We start from the raw sequence: 17,677 nt of genomic DNA on the forward strand, positions 1-17,677 counted from the left end.
CGGGGTTCCAAAATTTTACAACTTTGCAAAGCCACTGCCTTGATATGTTCTTTACCCAAATTTCTTGGATTCTCAATATCGCTCGGCAAGGTTCCCTGAGATCTATTACGAAGCTCCATATCTAACTAATCCATTTGGTTTTCCAAATTTTTTAAATGTTGCTACTTGGCTTTGGACCAAAGCATCATTATTTTCCATGTATGTTTTCAACAAGCTCTCCAAACTATTTGATGCCTTAACTTGAGGTGGTTTTGGAGCTTGCTGATTAAACCTTTGAAATTGGTTGCGTCTATGCTGCAAGATGTTGTTGTTCGGTCCATTTCCTTGGTTTCTCCAAGAAAAGTTAGGATGATTACGCCATGAAGGGTTGTAGAAGTTGGACTGGGGTCCTTGTCCACTTCTATTTTGATGTTGGTTCCCCACATAGTATATTGACTTGGGATTTAAGGGACAATTGTAACAGCCCAGTTTAGACCCTAGTCAGAACAGTGGTTTTGGAACCATGGATCTGAGTCAGAAAAATATTTTAATATTATATTCTATGCTTAAAGTATGTGAATTGATATGTGTTAAATTTTCGTATGAAAATTTTATCGTTTGAGTGCCGATTTGCGAAAAAGGAGTTAATCGCGTAAAATGCAAAAGTGACTTGCTAGTTGTTAAAGTGCTATATTGCCATGGATTTTATTATGTGGGGCCTTATGTTGTAATTTACCCATTGAACATAAGAATGGACGGTTATGGACATTGATTATAAAGTTTTCATATTAATTTATAAAGGTTAAAAAGGTAAATTATAAATAATATGTATTATACTAAAACATGATTAAAGTGGCTACGCATTTGTTCATTATTTTGACCAAAATTAGCAAAGAATAAGAAAGTAAAGAAGCAAGCTAGGTTCGACCATAACTATCTTTGATTAAGTATGTTAGTTGGTCGGTTTTTGATAATTTTTACGTTTTTGAGATCGTTGCTTCGTGTTTTATCAAACCCATGCCTCAATTTCAGAATTTGATGATGATTTTGAGTTCTGCCATTTTTGATTTTGTGAGTTTTGAAATGTTAAATGATGAAATATGGAAGCTAGATGGTAGATAAATATGTTTAGTATTTGAATTTTTCATGAATTTGAGTAATTTGGGCTAAATTGTGAATTTTGTTAATTGTGGGGTCAAATTGTGAAATAAATAAAAGAAATGGACAGCTAGGGATCTTAGTGAAATTCGGCCAAGCATGGTTGTGGTCAAATTTTGAATATTTTTGTGTTTTATGAAATAGGGACTAAATTGTGAAAAATGTGAAATGTCAAGGGAAAAAGTGTAATTAGCCCATTTATGTTTTTTTAGATGAATTTGATTGAATATATGATTAAATAAGTTGACTTTGTATTGAATTAGATCAAGAAATAAGGAAATCGAATTTAGATTGAGGAAATTAAAATTTATCAAATAGTCGTTTCGGTCCGTTCATGTTAGTACGAGGTAAGTTCATAAGAAATAAATGTTGTTAAATTGAAATGTATGTGCATTATATGTGCTGAATTGAGTTGTAAAGAAATATATATATATATATATATATATGTTATGCCGAATTAAATCTAGCTTTGGAGAATTTATTCCGATCATGGATTGTACGAATAGGTGAAATTGATAAAGTTTTGATAATGTGATAACGCCTGAAAAGCCCATACGATCTATAGGAATAGTTAGGATATATATGTCATGACATAGGATTTCGATGTGTGTTATCGTGTAAGATCACATTTAGGACGTTGGCATTGATTTGTGATTTATGTGTAAGACCATGTCTAGGACATTGGCATCGTATTTGATTTCGTGTAAGACCTTGTCTGGGACAGTGGCATCGATATTTGATTACATGTAAGACCATGTTTGGGGCATTAGCATTGTACGAACTTATGTGCTATCCGAGTATCCTTATTGATTTCGAACGGTTCAACGGGCATTCTGAGAAATGAATAACCATGCGTAATTGTATCTGATTTAGGTACGTGTGATTTGTTATGAAATTCAGAATCAAAAGGTGAGTATGTACCATATGACTATATGTGAAATACATGACAACGAATGATATGAATGCATATAAATGAATGATGTGTTATATATGCTCGTTATATGAAATTTTGATTCTATGTTTCGGTTATAAGATTTATGAAATATGAAACATGGTTTTGATATATGACTTTTGGTTTGAAAACTTGAATAGATGATGAAATTAAAATGGTCGAGTTGGCTATATGGTTCATATATTTAAATTTGGTTTATGTAAATAATGGAATTATGGATGTTCGAGTTTAGAAGTGTTTGTGAAGAAGTTGATATAAATTTATGTATAATTTGTAATAAATGACTATGATTTGGTTGATGATGTATAATGAATATGTGCAAGCTTGATTTATATGATTGAGATTTATTAAATCTGGTTTAATGATATTGGTTTATAAATATCATTGAAATGATTTATTTGCGTATGGCTTACTAAACTTTCAAAGCTTACTCTGTGTGTTTTTCCTATGTTTATAGAGTTTCAAAGACTTGCTCAGGTTGAAAGTCATAGGAGATGACATCACGCTATCCGGTTATCTGTAACACCCCTTACCTGAGACCGTCGCCGGAGTCGAGCACGAGGCATTACCAGACATATCTTACTTGTTTGGGGCAATTTTTTTTTTTACTTTTGAAAATTAATTCGCTCGAATTCATCCAATAAATCCCTAAAAAGGGCCTTTGAGACCCTAAAATGTGCAATTGAAACGGTTTGGGACCAAACAAATTTTCCAATTACTTACACAAATCAAAACAATTTATTTCACTATTCATAATAAAACTGTCTATCTGCATCACAGTCACTAAATTAATTATAATTTGAGTTACGAAACTCAAAATTTAAATCCATATATATTTTTTGAAACTAGACTCATATACCTTCTTACCATAATTTTTCTAGAATTTTTGGTTTGGTCAATTAGTACAGTTTATTCATTAAATGTTCCCCTATTTTGTAGTTCAGCGGACCTGGCCTCTCTTCACTAAAAATTGATTATCTCATTATAAAGAAATTGGATAACATTTATGTCTGTTTCTAATGATAATTGACTCACTACTGAATCTATAAATATAAACTCTGACTTATAATAATTTTTTTACAATTTCTAGTGATTTTCCAAATTTGGAACAGGGGATCACGAAGTCACTCTGAGCCAGTCTTATAGAAATTTAAATATCTCAGAATATAGACTTTTTTTACTTTCTTTGTTTCCTTCCAATGAAAATAGACTCAATAAGCTTTAATTATATATATCATTCACCATTTAATTCCATTTCTACAAGTTTTAGTGATTTTTCAAAACTACATCACTGCTGCTGCTTCCTAACTGATCCATGGCCAACTCTTACACCATAATTTCTTTGCATCAAACCTCATTTAGGCATACATAGTACAAAAACATGTTCTTATTTAGCTATATCATAAGCTAATCATTACCAAGTATTCACATGTCATTCTTTAATCATATCATAAGGACATACACACAAAATAGCCAAGTCCCTATACATGCCATAACTTTAAGTATTTCTAGTCACAAAATACCGAGATAACTCGTTGATAGTGTGAGGCGATCTCCAACGTCCTTACGATTTTCTGAGTTGGCTTTGCGATACTATAAAAAAGAGAGAAAATAAAGGGAGTAAGGATAAAGCTTAGTAAGTTTGCATGTAAATAAATAACAACATTCTAAATGAATTATCAAGATAACCTGAACCTTTAAGACATGGACTTATCTTACCTTCCCTTTGGCACACTCTTAGAATTTTCTGTTGATTTCGAATACTAAGAATACACAAGTACCTTTCCTTTTTAAACTTACCATTTCCATGTCTTGACATGGTCTTACGTGGTATCCTTGCCTTATGAACTCACCATTGCCATGCCTTGGCATGGTCTTACATGGGATCTTTGCCTTATAGTAGTTTATCAATGCCATATCTTGACATGGACTTGCATGATTTCCTTGCCTTGGCATGACTTACCAATGCCATGCCTTGGCATGGTCATACTTGGTATCCTTAAACCCTAATGTCATGACATTTGTATCCTACACATTCCTAAGGTTCAACCGGGCTTTTAAGTATTATTTCTTCGTTAATTCTTGCTTGAATCATCAAGGAATAAATTTACAAAATAAATATATAGATGCTGAAATATAACATCATTAATTATAAATAATAAAACATTGCATTTATTTACCCCAAACTTACCTCGATACAAAATACGATCAAATATTTTGATTTAGTCCTCAACCTTTTTCTTTCCTCGGTCTAACCCTGAATTTTGTTCTTCTTGTTTATTAAGCTTGGAAGCTTAAAAAAACCCTAACTATGAAGAACCCTAGAAATTTCGGGCTTATGAAGAAGATGAGCACATTTTGCCATCTTTTTCCCTTTTTTAATCTTTTAATTATCAAATGACTAAAATACCCTTCATTAAAACTTTAGTTATTTTTATCTATATATGTCTATTTTTTTCCATGAAAACCTTATGGTCTAATTCCATTTAAGGACCTCAACTTAAATTATACTCTTCAATTTAATCCTTTAGCATCTAAAACTCATATTTATCAACTTTTACAATTAAGCCCTAATAGGCAAATTAAGCATGCTATCTATAAAATTTTCCATCAATACTTTAACACATGCATCTAATCACTCGGTAAATAATAAAAATTAATTGGAATAAACTTTTCTATCTCAAATTCGTGGTCTTACAACCATTATTCCATTTGGGCCCTATTTTGGGATGTTACATTTCTCTCCCCTTTAGGGATTTTTCGTCCTCGAAAATCTTACCTGTGAAAATATTTGGATACTATTTTCGCATAACCTCTTCAGGCTCCCATGTAGCCTCGTCTACCCCATGCCTATCCCATAATACTTTCACAAGTGCAATACTTTTGTTCCTTAGTTGTTTGACCTCTCAAGCTAAAATCTTTACAGGTTTTTCACCATAGGTCATATCTTGCTGAATCTCAACCTCTGCCTATGAAATCACATGTGAAGGATCAGAATGTAACGACATAACATTGATACATGGAACACATCATGAATCTTCTCAAACTATGGCGGCAAAGCTAACCGATATGCTAATGGTCCAACTCTTTCAGTCACCTCAAACGGTCCAATAAAATGTGGACTTTGTTTGCCTTTCTTGCCAAGTGTAAAGACTTTCTTCCACGGGGATACTTTCAAGAACACATTGTCACCAACTTGATACTCAATCTCTTTTCTTTTCAAGTCTGCATAAGACTTCTGTCCATTTGAAGCTGCTTTCAATCAATCTCTGATAACTTTGACTTTCTCTTTAGTTTCTTTAACTAAATCAACCCCGTAAATCTGATTTTCTTTAAGCTCTGTCCAATACAAAGGTGTGCGACATTTACGTCCATACAAAGCTTCATAAGGTGCCATTTTTAAAATCGACTGATAACTATTATTATAAGAAAACTCTACCAATGACAAACTTTCTCCCAACTACCTTGAAATTCTAAGACACAACATCTAAGCATATCTTCAAGTATCTAAATAACTCTTTCTGACTGACCATCAGTCTGAGGATGGAAAGCTGTACTAAAACTCAACTTTGTGCCCAAAGCTTCCTGTAACTTCTTCCAAAACCGCGAAGTGAATCTTAGGTATCGATAATGGTACTCCATGTAGTCTGACTATCTCTGAAATATACAACTCGGCCAACTTGTCAAGTGAATAATCCATACAAACTGGAATAAAATAAGCCGACTTCGTTAGCTTATCAATCACAACCCATATTGCATTTTTCTTTCTCGGTGTCAACGGCAATCTTGTCACAAAATCCATGGCAACTTGGTCCCATTTCCACTCAGGAACTAACACAGGCTGAATAAACCTGAAAGTACCTGATGTTCGGATTTTACCTACTGACAGATCAAGCATCTAGAAACAAACTCTGAGATATCTCTCTTCATTCCTACCCACCTATTTTCTTCAAATTATTATACATCTTTGTACTACCTGGATGAATAGACAAAGAATTGCTATGTGCTTCCTCTAAAATCTTTCGAATAAGCTCATCATTCTTTGGTACACATATCCGATTTCTGAACATTAAACAACCGTCAGTACTGATCTGAAAATCTGACTCTATACCTGACTCACACTGAGCTCTTTTGGCTTACAACTCACTGCCATCTTTCTAAACTTCACAAATTTCTTCAAAAAACATTGGCTTAGCTCTTAATTCGGCTATGATAGAACTATCATTAGAAAGGGTTAAACTAGTGTTCAAAGCTCTTAATCCAAATAAAGATTTTCTACTGAAAGCATCAGCAACTACGTTTACCTTACCCGGGTGATAATCGATCACTAGTTCATAATCTTTAATCAACTCTAGCCATATTCTTTGCCTCAGGTTCAAATCTTTTTGAGTCATCAAGTAATTTAAACTTTTATGATCAGTAAATATTTGTCACTTCTCACCATACAAGTGATGTCTCCAGATTTTCAACACAAAGACAATGGCAACTAGTTCTAAATCATGTATCAGATAATTTTTCTTGTGTGGCTTTAGTTGTCTAGAGGCATAAGCAATTACCTTCCTTTCCTGCATAAGTACACAACCTAGTCCATTCAAGGATGCATCACTGTAAATCACAAACTCTTTACCCGGTTCTGGTTATACTAAGACAGGAGCTTCAGTCAACAATGCCTTTAACTTAGCAAAACTCTGCTGACACTTTTTAGTCCATTCAAACTTGACATCTTTCTATAGCAATCTTGTCAATGGAGTAGCTATCATGGAAAATCCCTCTACAAATTGTCTATAATAACCGACAAGACCAAGAAAACTTCTAACCTCTGATACATTCTTGGGAGGCTTCTAATCAACAATGGCTGAAATCTTGCTTGGATCAACTCTAATACCTTCACATGAGACTATATGTCCAAGAAAACCAACTTTCCGTAACCAGAACTCACTTTTACTAAACTTGGCATAAAGTTGATTATCTCTCAAAGTCTGTAAAACTGTTCTCAAATGCTCTGAATGCTCAGTATTATCATGAGAATAAATCAATATATCATCAATGAACACAACTACAAATTTATCCAAGTAAGGTCTAAAAATTTTATTCATTAAGTCCATGAAAATGGCAGGAGCATTAGTCAGGCCAAATGGCATCACAAAGAACTCATAATGGCCATACCTAGTCCAGAAAGCAGTCTTCGAAACATCTGACTCTTTAACTCGCAACTGATAATATTCGGATCTCAAATCTATCTTGGAGAACACAGTAGGTCCTTTCAATTGATCAAACAAATCGTCAATTCCAGGCAGTGGATACTTGTTCTTAATAGTCACCTTGTTAAGCTACCGATAATCTATGCACAATCTCATCGAACCATCTTTCTTTTTCACAAAGAGCACTGGTGCACCCCATGGTGAACAACTAGGTCTTGCAAAGCCTTTTTCTCATTTGTTCTTGCAATGAACTTTCAATTCTCTCAATTCCATTGGAGGCATTCTATAAGGAGCAATAGAAATGGGTGTTGTACTCAGAACCAATTCAATACCAAACTCAACTTCTCTGATAGGAGGCAAACCTGATAGTTCTTCCGGAAACACATCAGGAAAATTACATACCACAGGCACTGGTTCAATTTTCAACTCTGGATCTTTAGTATTCAACACAAAAGCAAGATAAGCTTCATATCCTTTTCTCAAGCATTTCTAAGCAGACATAACAGAAATCATGGCAATTGAACAATCTGACTCATCTGAATTAACCCGAATAATTTCACTATTTTCACATTTCAACTCAATAAATTTCTTTCCATAATTCACTATCACGTCATGCGTAGTCAACCAATCCATACCAAGAATCACATCAAACTCATCAAATGGAAATAACATGAGATCGGCCGAAAAACAATAACCTCTAATCATCAAAGGGCAATTTTTACATACTTTGTCTACTAATACATACTGACCCAATGGATTTGATACTTTAATCACAAATCCTGTAGACTCTATGGACATGTTCATACTAGGAATCAATTTCATGCAAACATAGGAATGGGTTGAATCCGGATCAATCAAAGCAATAACATTAACATCATAAAGAGAAAATGAACCCGTGATTACATCGGGGAAGGATGCCTCTTCACGAGCACGGATAGCATAGGTCCTTGCAGGTGCTCTAACATCTAGTCTCACCTTTGAATCTCTAGATGCACCTCTACCTGCCCCTATTCCCGAACTTCTCTGAGGTTTGCCTCTAACGGGGGCATTGCCTGATCTTACACTCGATATTACTTCTCTTTTAACCATCTCAAGACACTCCTAAATGAAATGATTTGATGCACCACATCAAAAACAACCAGTCTCAGTTGCTCGACATTGACCTAGATGACGTCGACCACATTGAGGACACTTGGATTTATTAGGTGAAATCGGCAACACTCGCAATTGAAGTGGTTTGAGCTTTTGACCCATAAATCTTACGCCTCTGTTTACGCTAGAATACCCTACTAAAAAATTAGATCTCGTAGAGAACTCTCTAGGCCTCTTGGATGTAGACTGAAATGACTTGCTCATCTATCTTTTCTTCATATCTTATATCTCAATTTCAGCTTTACCCTTTCCTTTCAGTAATCCTCTGCCTTACAAGCTCTTTCAACTAAAATGATGAACTCTTTTATTTCTAAAACACCGACTGACGGTCGAATATCATCATTCAGCCCATCTTCAAATCTCTTGCACATAATAGCTTCAGTAGACACACACTCTCGAGCATAATTACTAAGTCTGACAAATTCACGTTCATATTCAGTCACTCTAACAAATTCACGTTCATATTCAGTCACTCTGGCAAATTCACGTTCATATTCAGTCACTGTCATCTTACCCTGCATTAGTTCAAGAAATTCTTTTCTTTTCTAGTCAATGAACCTCTAACTAATGTATTTCTTCTGAAACTCCTCTTGAAAGAAATCCCAAGTAACCCTCTCTTTCGATATATCGACACAAGTGTCTTCCACCAATGGTAGGTCGAGTCTCGTAAAATGATACAACACACTTCATGCACTCTTCGTGTGGAGGATAACTCATCAAAGACCACGATAGTATTCTTGAGCCAAAATTCAGCTTCTTTGCATCGTCATCTTTAGTAGCCCAAAACTCTTCACCCTTGTTTTCTAATTTTATCAACTAGTGGCTTCTCTCTTCTAACTGTATCTATGACTGGGGAAGCTACATGGGTAGTCTGAGGATCATGAGTGGGTGGAGGTCTAACGACCTGATTCGTACGAACGAACTCGGCAAACCATTTATTCATAGCTTGGAAGAAGGCTTCTCGAGCCCCTCCTCCTTGACTAACTATAACGGGCCTTTCACTACTATCTGGTGGCATCATCCATTCTACGGGAGTGGACGTGTTACTTTCTACATCATCTGCACCAACTCGTTCGGGATCCATAACTATAAAAGAAAAACATTTTAAAATAGTCGAGTCGTTACACTATCAAAATATAAGTATGACTTGTATAGCTAGACTCTTACTCATCTTGAATATTTTGAGAACTGACTAAACTATTGCTTTGATACCAATAAATGTAACACCCTTACCCGAGACCGTCACCGAGTCGAAAAGCGAGGCATTACGGACTTATTTTACTTGTTCGGGCATAATTTTTTTACTTTTAAAAATTAATTCGCTCACATTCATCCAATAAATCCTAAAAAGGGCCTTCGAGGCCCAAAACATACAATTGGAACGGTTTGGTACCAAACCGAACATTAAAAATTTTCCAATTACTTACACAAATCAAAACAATTTATTTCACTATTCATAATAAAATTGTCCATTTATGTAATAATCACTAAATTAATTATAATTGAGTTCTGAAACTCAAATTTTAAATCAGTAAATTTTTCCTAAAACTAGTCTCATATATCTTCTTATCATAATTTTTCTAGAATTTTTGGTTTGACCAATTAGTGCAATTTATTCATTAAATGTTCCCCTATTTTGTAGTTTAGTGGACCTGACCTCTCTTCACTAAAAATCATTTATCTCATTATACAGAAATCAGATAATATTTCTGTTTATTTCTAATGAAAAGAGACTAAATATGGTATCTAGAAATATAAACTTTAAATTATAATTAATTTTTTAAAATTTCTAGTGATTTCCCAAATTTGGAATAGGGGATCACGAAGTCACTCTGAGCCAGTCTAATAGAAATTTAAATATCTCAGAATATAGATTTCCTTTGCTTGCTTTGTTTCTTTCTTATGAAAATAGATGCAATAATATTTAATTATATATCTTATTCACCATTTAATTCCATTTCTATACTTTTTAGTGATTTTTCAAAACCACATCACAGCTGCTGCTTCCTAACTGTTCCAAGGCCAACTCTTACTCCTTCATAATTTCTTTGCATCAAACCTCATTTAGGCATACATAATACCAAAACATGTTCTTATTTAGCTACATCATAAGCTAATCATTACCAAGTATTCACATGCCATTCTTTAATCATATCATAAGGACATACACACAAAATAGCCAAGTCCCTATACATGCCATAACTTAAAGTATTTCTAGTCACAAAATACCGAGATAACTCGTTGATAGTGTGAGGCGATCTCCGACACCCTTACAATTTTTTGAGTTGGCTTTGTGATACTATAAAAAAGAGAGAAAATAAAAGGAGTAAGCATAAAGCTTAGTAAGTTTTCATGTAAATAAATAACAATATTCTAAATGAATTATCAAGATTATCTGAACCTTTTGGACATGGACATATCTTACCTTCCCTTTGGCACACTCTTTGAATTTTCTGTTGAACCATTTGGAATACTAAGGATACACGGGTATCTTTCCTTTTTAAACTTACCATTTCCATGTTTTGACATGGTCTTACGTGGTATCCTTGCCTTGTGAACTCACCATTGCCATGCCTTGGCATGGTCTTACATGGGATCTTTGCCTTATAGTAGTTTATCAATGCCATGTTTTGACATGGTCTTACATGATTTCCTTTCCTTGTAAAATTTACCAATGCCATGCCTTGGCGTGGTATTACTTGGTATCCTTAAACCCTAATGTCATGACATTTGTATCCTACACATTCCTAGGGTTCGACAGGGACTTTTAAGTATCATTTCTCCGTCAATTCTTGCTTGTATCATCAAGGAATAAATTTACAAAATAAAAATATATATATGCTGAAAAATAACATCATTAATTATAAATAAGAAAACACTACATTTATTTACCGCAAACTTACCTAGATACAAAATATGATCAAATATTTTGATTTTGTCCTCAACCTTTTTCTTTCCTCAGTCTAACCCCGAATTTCGTTCATATTGTTTTTGAAGCTTGGAAGCTTGACAAAACCCTAGCTATGAAGAACCCTAGAAATTTTGGCCTAATGAAGAAGATGGGCACGTTTTGCCATATTTTTCCCTTTTTTAATCTTTTTATTACCAAATGACTAAAATCCCCTTCATTAAAACATTAGTTATTTTTATCTATGTATGTCCATTTTTTTCCATGAAAACCTAATGGTCTAATTACCATTTAAGGACCTATACTTCAATTATGCTCTTCAATTTAATCCTTTAGCATCTAAAACTCATATTTATCAACTTTTGCAACTAAGCCCTAGTAGGCAAATTAAGCATGCTATTTATAAAATTTTCCATCGATACCCTTAACACATGTATTTAATCACTCGATAAATTATAAAAATTAATGGAATAAACTTTTCTATCTTGGATTCATGGTTTCGCAACCATTGTTCCATTTAAGCCCTATTTTGGGATGTTACATTATCACTTCAGTAAATAAAAACTTCGAGTTTTGGTTATGTGGCATGTATAGGCTAGTTTTGAGATGGTTCATTTTGATTTGAATATATATAGCCATGCGAAAATGGCTTAATTATGATGTTAATATTGTGTATATCTAGCAATGTGATATGGCTTGGTTGTGCATGTTATTATGAATGAATGTTGGTATATGCTTCGTGTTTAAAAATGGTATGTTTTGATGCACTCTTGAATGATAAAATGAAATGATCAATTTTGGTAAGTTTTGGTATGTGCTTATTTGAGGAATTGGTAAGTTTATAGCATGAGATTGAGTGTAGTAAATTGAGGTTATGAAACATATATTTTGGTATTGTTTTGGCTTATGATTTAACATGATATTGACATGATTATAAGCATGAATTTGGTTGTTATTGATATGGCATAAATGGTGTATGTTTTGGTGTATGAATTGGCTGGAATGGGTGTAAAATGTGCTTGGTTTGACGCTTGTAGGGATGACCCAAATTGGGTGGCAATTTGGCTTTATAAATGGCCTATTTTGTCCACACGGGTAGAGACACGGGCGTGTGTCTCATCTTACACGGCCATGTGTCCCCTATGGTAGTCCTACAATTTTAAGTCAGTTTTGAGCACGGCCTAGACACACGGGCGTGTCTGGTGGCCGTGTGAGGCACACAGTCTTGGCACATGGGTGTGTGTGGCCATTTCGAAGGGTATACAAGCTAGACACATGGGCGTGTAGTCAGCCATGTGACCCAAGTTAGTTTCGACCATGGCCAAGGCACACGGATGTGTCTCTGGCCATGTGGATAAGTCAGTATGTATGCTCTATTTCACCACGGCTTAGACACATGGACGTGTCTAATGCTGTGTGAGGCATACAGCCTGTTCACACGGGTGTGTCACCTTTATAACTTTGAAAAATGTTTAAGTTTCAAAAAAATTTGTATAAGCTCTGTTTAGTCCCGACCCTATTCTAAAGCATGTTTAAGGTCTCATTGACCTACGTAAGGGACTCTATAATGATGTGTGACTTTTATGCTTTAATGATTGTGAAATGAATGCGAATTGTTACGATATGTTCGGTAATACCTCTTAACCCTAGTCCGGTGGTGGATACGGTAAGGGTGTTCCATTTGGTTGGTATCGAGCTATGGTTTAGCGGTTCTAGGACTAACACGACTAATGTGAGTTTAGCTATACATGCCACATTTAACCTACGATAGTGTGATATCTCTCGACTCTAACGAAAATTATTTTGATGAGATAGATAAGTGTTCCAATCGAGCTAATTCTGATAGTACGGAATGAGTACTCAAATGTTTGAATGGAAATGTTTTGATAATGAGTTGCAACTCATAAAGGTATGGATCAAAGAATATGACATTTTTGTTATCGATAAATGTTATAACCATATGAGAATAATAGTTATGACATTAGAGTTATGATTACTATATGAAATGCTTTGATCGTGAATTAGTGATTTGAGTTGGCTTATGAATTATGTGTTAAGAACAAAAGTGAATAAGAGTAAATGTTTATTAAATGTTTTGAGAATGTGAAATTAGAAATGAACTGACTTCTTGTGATAGTATGTGTTAAGTGTATGTATGAGAGAGTTAAATTTGAGGCTTTACTACCCTCACCCCCTTATCAGTAAAATGTTACTATGAAATCTACAAGATTTTGGGTTGAATAAGCTTATGAGTATGGAGTTATAGGGATTTTTGTATGAAAGATTACTAATGTATTCAGAAAGGGAATGAAACAACAAATGAAGGCAGTACTAAATGAGATATGGGATAGTTCTGAAGATTATTCAGATTATGCAAAGTCATTGATATAAAAGAAATTAACTCTGATTAAATGACCTCTTCAGGTATGTTATCTGAAGAAAATATTAGTTAGAAGCTTTTCTGAATTGATTTTTGTTAGTGAAGGGATAATGTGAAAAATTTTTATGACAGAATTAAACAGTTGAAATAATGATTGAATTGTACTGATGGCTAAGTACAGTGGTTATAGTCAGGCAGTTACTATGACTTCTTCTGGAATTTCTATGTGCACATTTATCCTCAAAAGTATATGTGACTATTTAATTTCAGAAGGAATTCTTATTTTATAAGAACATTAGCTAAATATGCTAATAGACCAAAGTATCATTCGTCTGTTTGTGTTACGTTTGACATTGCTATCTCTTTCTCTGGTATTTATTCTATTGTGTGGATATGAAAGTCGACGGTAAAATCTATATGATGCTAATACTCTATTTCTACTAGCTATTGTTTTGTTGAAAATATGTGAAAATTATATTACTTCTGTTATTATGGATTTCAGTATTTATAAGTGACATTACTCTTTCTGGATATTTCTTGGGATATCCTCGGGGTTGATGTCATTTTATATGGGCTGTAATTTTTCGATATTCTGTGTAACTTCAGATGTTGGAAAATTCTGCTATTCTGGTTTTCTTATGATATTATGTGATTATCTGTAAGAGATATCTATCTAACTAAAATGGCTATATCTATTATAATCATAATTTCTGTTCTGAAATCTGGGAGTAATGCAGTACCGTTATTACAATTATAAAAGTTGTGCTTCTACATTGGTTGTTGTTCAAATCATATTTGATTTTCTTCTGGGTTCAAATGCTTTATTAACAGCTGAGATATTATTTATTGTTACAGGTAATACATTGGTCTTATTATGACACTATGATTTCTATCTGATAATGGTGACTTCAGTGTAATTCAAAACTTCGATGATTAATATATGAGACAGTTTTATCATAAACTCTTTTCTGGTTCTCATGACAGGTTCGACGTCGGCTAAAGTGAAAATGATAGAAGATCAAGATCAAATCTATAAAATGATATGCTTGGCACTATCCTTTTAATGAGAAGAAATGACTCTTCGAAAAAGATAGATTCAATGGTTTAGTCTGATTTGAATTATATGAATGAAAATATAATTGGGTTATATGTGTTTGAATCTATCCACCGGAATGGAAATAAACTTTAAACGTACATATGTGAATTGAGGGATAGTCTGGAAGAAGAATTTGCATTCTTGAATACTTGATACAGAATTATATCTGTTGGAACAATTCTACTTGAGAAATATTGTGGTAAATTAAAGTTAGTTCGATTTTTGAAGTTTTCCTTTTTGCACAGAGATATTTTCAGCCAGAAAATTAGTACCAGTTCAGTCTAATTTGAAGAAAAAGTTTATGATCTTCAATCATGTGTCAATGAATGATTTGAAGTGTGTTCTAATAATAAAGTGTATAGAGATATCATGTGATTCCATATGGTTAAAGCTGCATGAAACGAGTTTATGACATATTTGATGATTACAATATTTTAAAATGTTTGACGTTGCAAAATGAGATCCGAACTTGGCACAGCAAAGCTAGCTTGAATTGTCAAACCACTTTTGATTCTGTAAGTAAATATTATTATCCGAGGGAAATGATTATAGTTTCGAATGATCTGAATAAGAAAATTTTGTGTACATTACGAGCAATGAATATGTGATTGATCTTATCAGAGGATGATTAGATATTAGCTGGATTAGAAGTTAAAGTTTATGCTTACTAAGTGAATTCGTGAAACTTTAGAAATGTGTTATCAAATTAGAAGTTAAAAAGGGGTTCAGCATAAATTGATTTCTGATTCAGAATTTCAGATGAGGAATTGATGATCGCTTGTTGCTTTGAAATAGAGTGTCTATACCAAGAAGCTCTGAGGTTGTATAATCATTGTTAGAAGTGGCTCACAGTGTCAGTTAAACTATTCATACAGAAGTAACAAGATGCATGATAATCTAAGAAACTGGTATTGATAAATGAGTATAAAACGTAATATTTCTAACCTCGCGTTTAAATGTCTGAGCTATCAACAAGTTAAAGTGAATTATTAAGCGTCTTTAGGACTATTTCAACATATTTTGATATCTGAGTAATGATGAAATAGAATTTTGATGACTTATGTATTGAAATTATCTCTTATCATTGAAAAAGATAGATGTTATCGAATTATTGTTAAGCGTCTGAATAAGTCTTTACGTACGCATAGATTTCTCTTTTAATAAACCAGCTGAGTTATTCATTCAGAGACTGTCAGTTTGCACATGGTGCCAGTCATCATTGTTTTAGATTAAAACAAAAAAATTATATGGTAATTATGGGAGAAACTATAATAAGCTGTGAGTACGAGGTTGTTTTTGTAACAGCTCAATTTTGACCCTAATCGAAACGATGATTTTGGGACCACGAATCTGAGTCAGAAAAATATTTTGAAATTATTTTCTATGTTTATTATGTGTGAATTTATTTGTGTGAAATTTTCGTGCTTTAATTTTATCGTTTGAATGCCCAATTAAATAAAAGGATTTAATCGCGTAAAATGAAAATTTAATGGTTTAATGTGTAAGGACCGAATTGCATCTGTATTTGTAAGTTGAGGTATTTAATATGCAATTTTTCCATGATAATAAGTAATGGATGGTAAAGACCTTAAGTTATAATGGTTTTGTATTAATTAATAAAGGTTATATTTGTAAAATGTATAATAACATGTAATAATAAAACATAAAATAAAACAAAAGTGTTCATACACTTTGCATGACCGAATATAAAGAAAAGAAAAATAAATAAAGCTTCCATAGGTTCGACCATTGTTGATAGCTTAATCAAGGTATGTAACTAGCTCGGTTTTTTATAGTTTTTACGTTTTTGAGATCGTTGCTAAGTTATCTACAAAGCCCATGCTCGAATTTCTGATTTTAGTGAATATTTTGAGTTATGCCATTGATGAATATTTGAGTTTTGTGATGTTAGTTGGTGAAATATGAAAGATATGTTTTGGATTGATATGTTTTGTATTGGAATTTTTGATGATTTTGAGTAATTAGGACTAAATTGCAAAAATAATAAATTGAGGGACAAAAATGTGAAATAAATGAAATGTATGGACTTGTATGAACACTAGGAATATTCGGCCTAAGCATGTTGTGTGCAAATTTTGCATGTTTTGTGTTTTGTGCAATTTGGACTAAATTGTAAAAAGTGTAAAATGTCAAGGTAAAATGGTAATTTGCCCATTTATGTGTTTTTGGACTAAAATGAGTGAAAATTTGTTGAATGAGTTTAATTTGAATATGTTTAGATCAAGAACCAAGGAAATTGAATTTGGATCGGGGGAAAACTAAAGTTGTCGACTAGTCCTCCCGCCCGCTTTTCATCGCCCAAGGTAAGTTTATAAGCGAATAGATATTGTTAGTATTGATTATTTATGAGTTTATATGCTAAAATCGAATTATGTGAATTTATATAAGTAAAATCCAAATGTATATATACATGAGAACTAAGTTTACGAGTTCAATTCGATTGAGTTTTGACGTCCAGAAGCCCCGTACGAACCATAGGATTATGCTATGTGTTTTCGTGTAAGACCACGTCCCGAACATTGGCATCCATATATGTGTTTTCATGTAAGACCGCGTGCGGGACGTTGGCATCGATATATGTGTTTTCGTGTAAGACCACGCCCGGGACGTTGGCATCGATATATATGGTTATGAGTAAGACCATGTCTGGGACATCGGCATCATATTTGATTTATGTAAGACCCTATCTGGGATAGTGGCATCGATATGAGATAGCTTGTAAGATCACATCTGGGACGTTGGCATTGTTCTATATATGTGATTATCCAAGTATCTTATTCGATCCCTAATGGTTCAACCTGAAATATCGACAAGATCGAATGTGAAATCG

This window comes from Gossypium arboreum, chromosome 6 (assembly GCF_025698485.1).
Source record: "Gossypium arboreum isolate Shixiya-1 chromosome 6, ASM2569848v2, whole genome shotgun sequence".
Classification (NCBI taxonomy): domain Eukaryota; kingdom Viridiplantae; phylum Streptophyta; class Magnoliopsida; order Malvales; family Malvaceae; genus Gossypium; species Gossypium arboreum.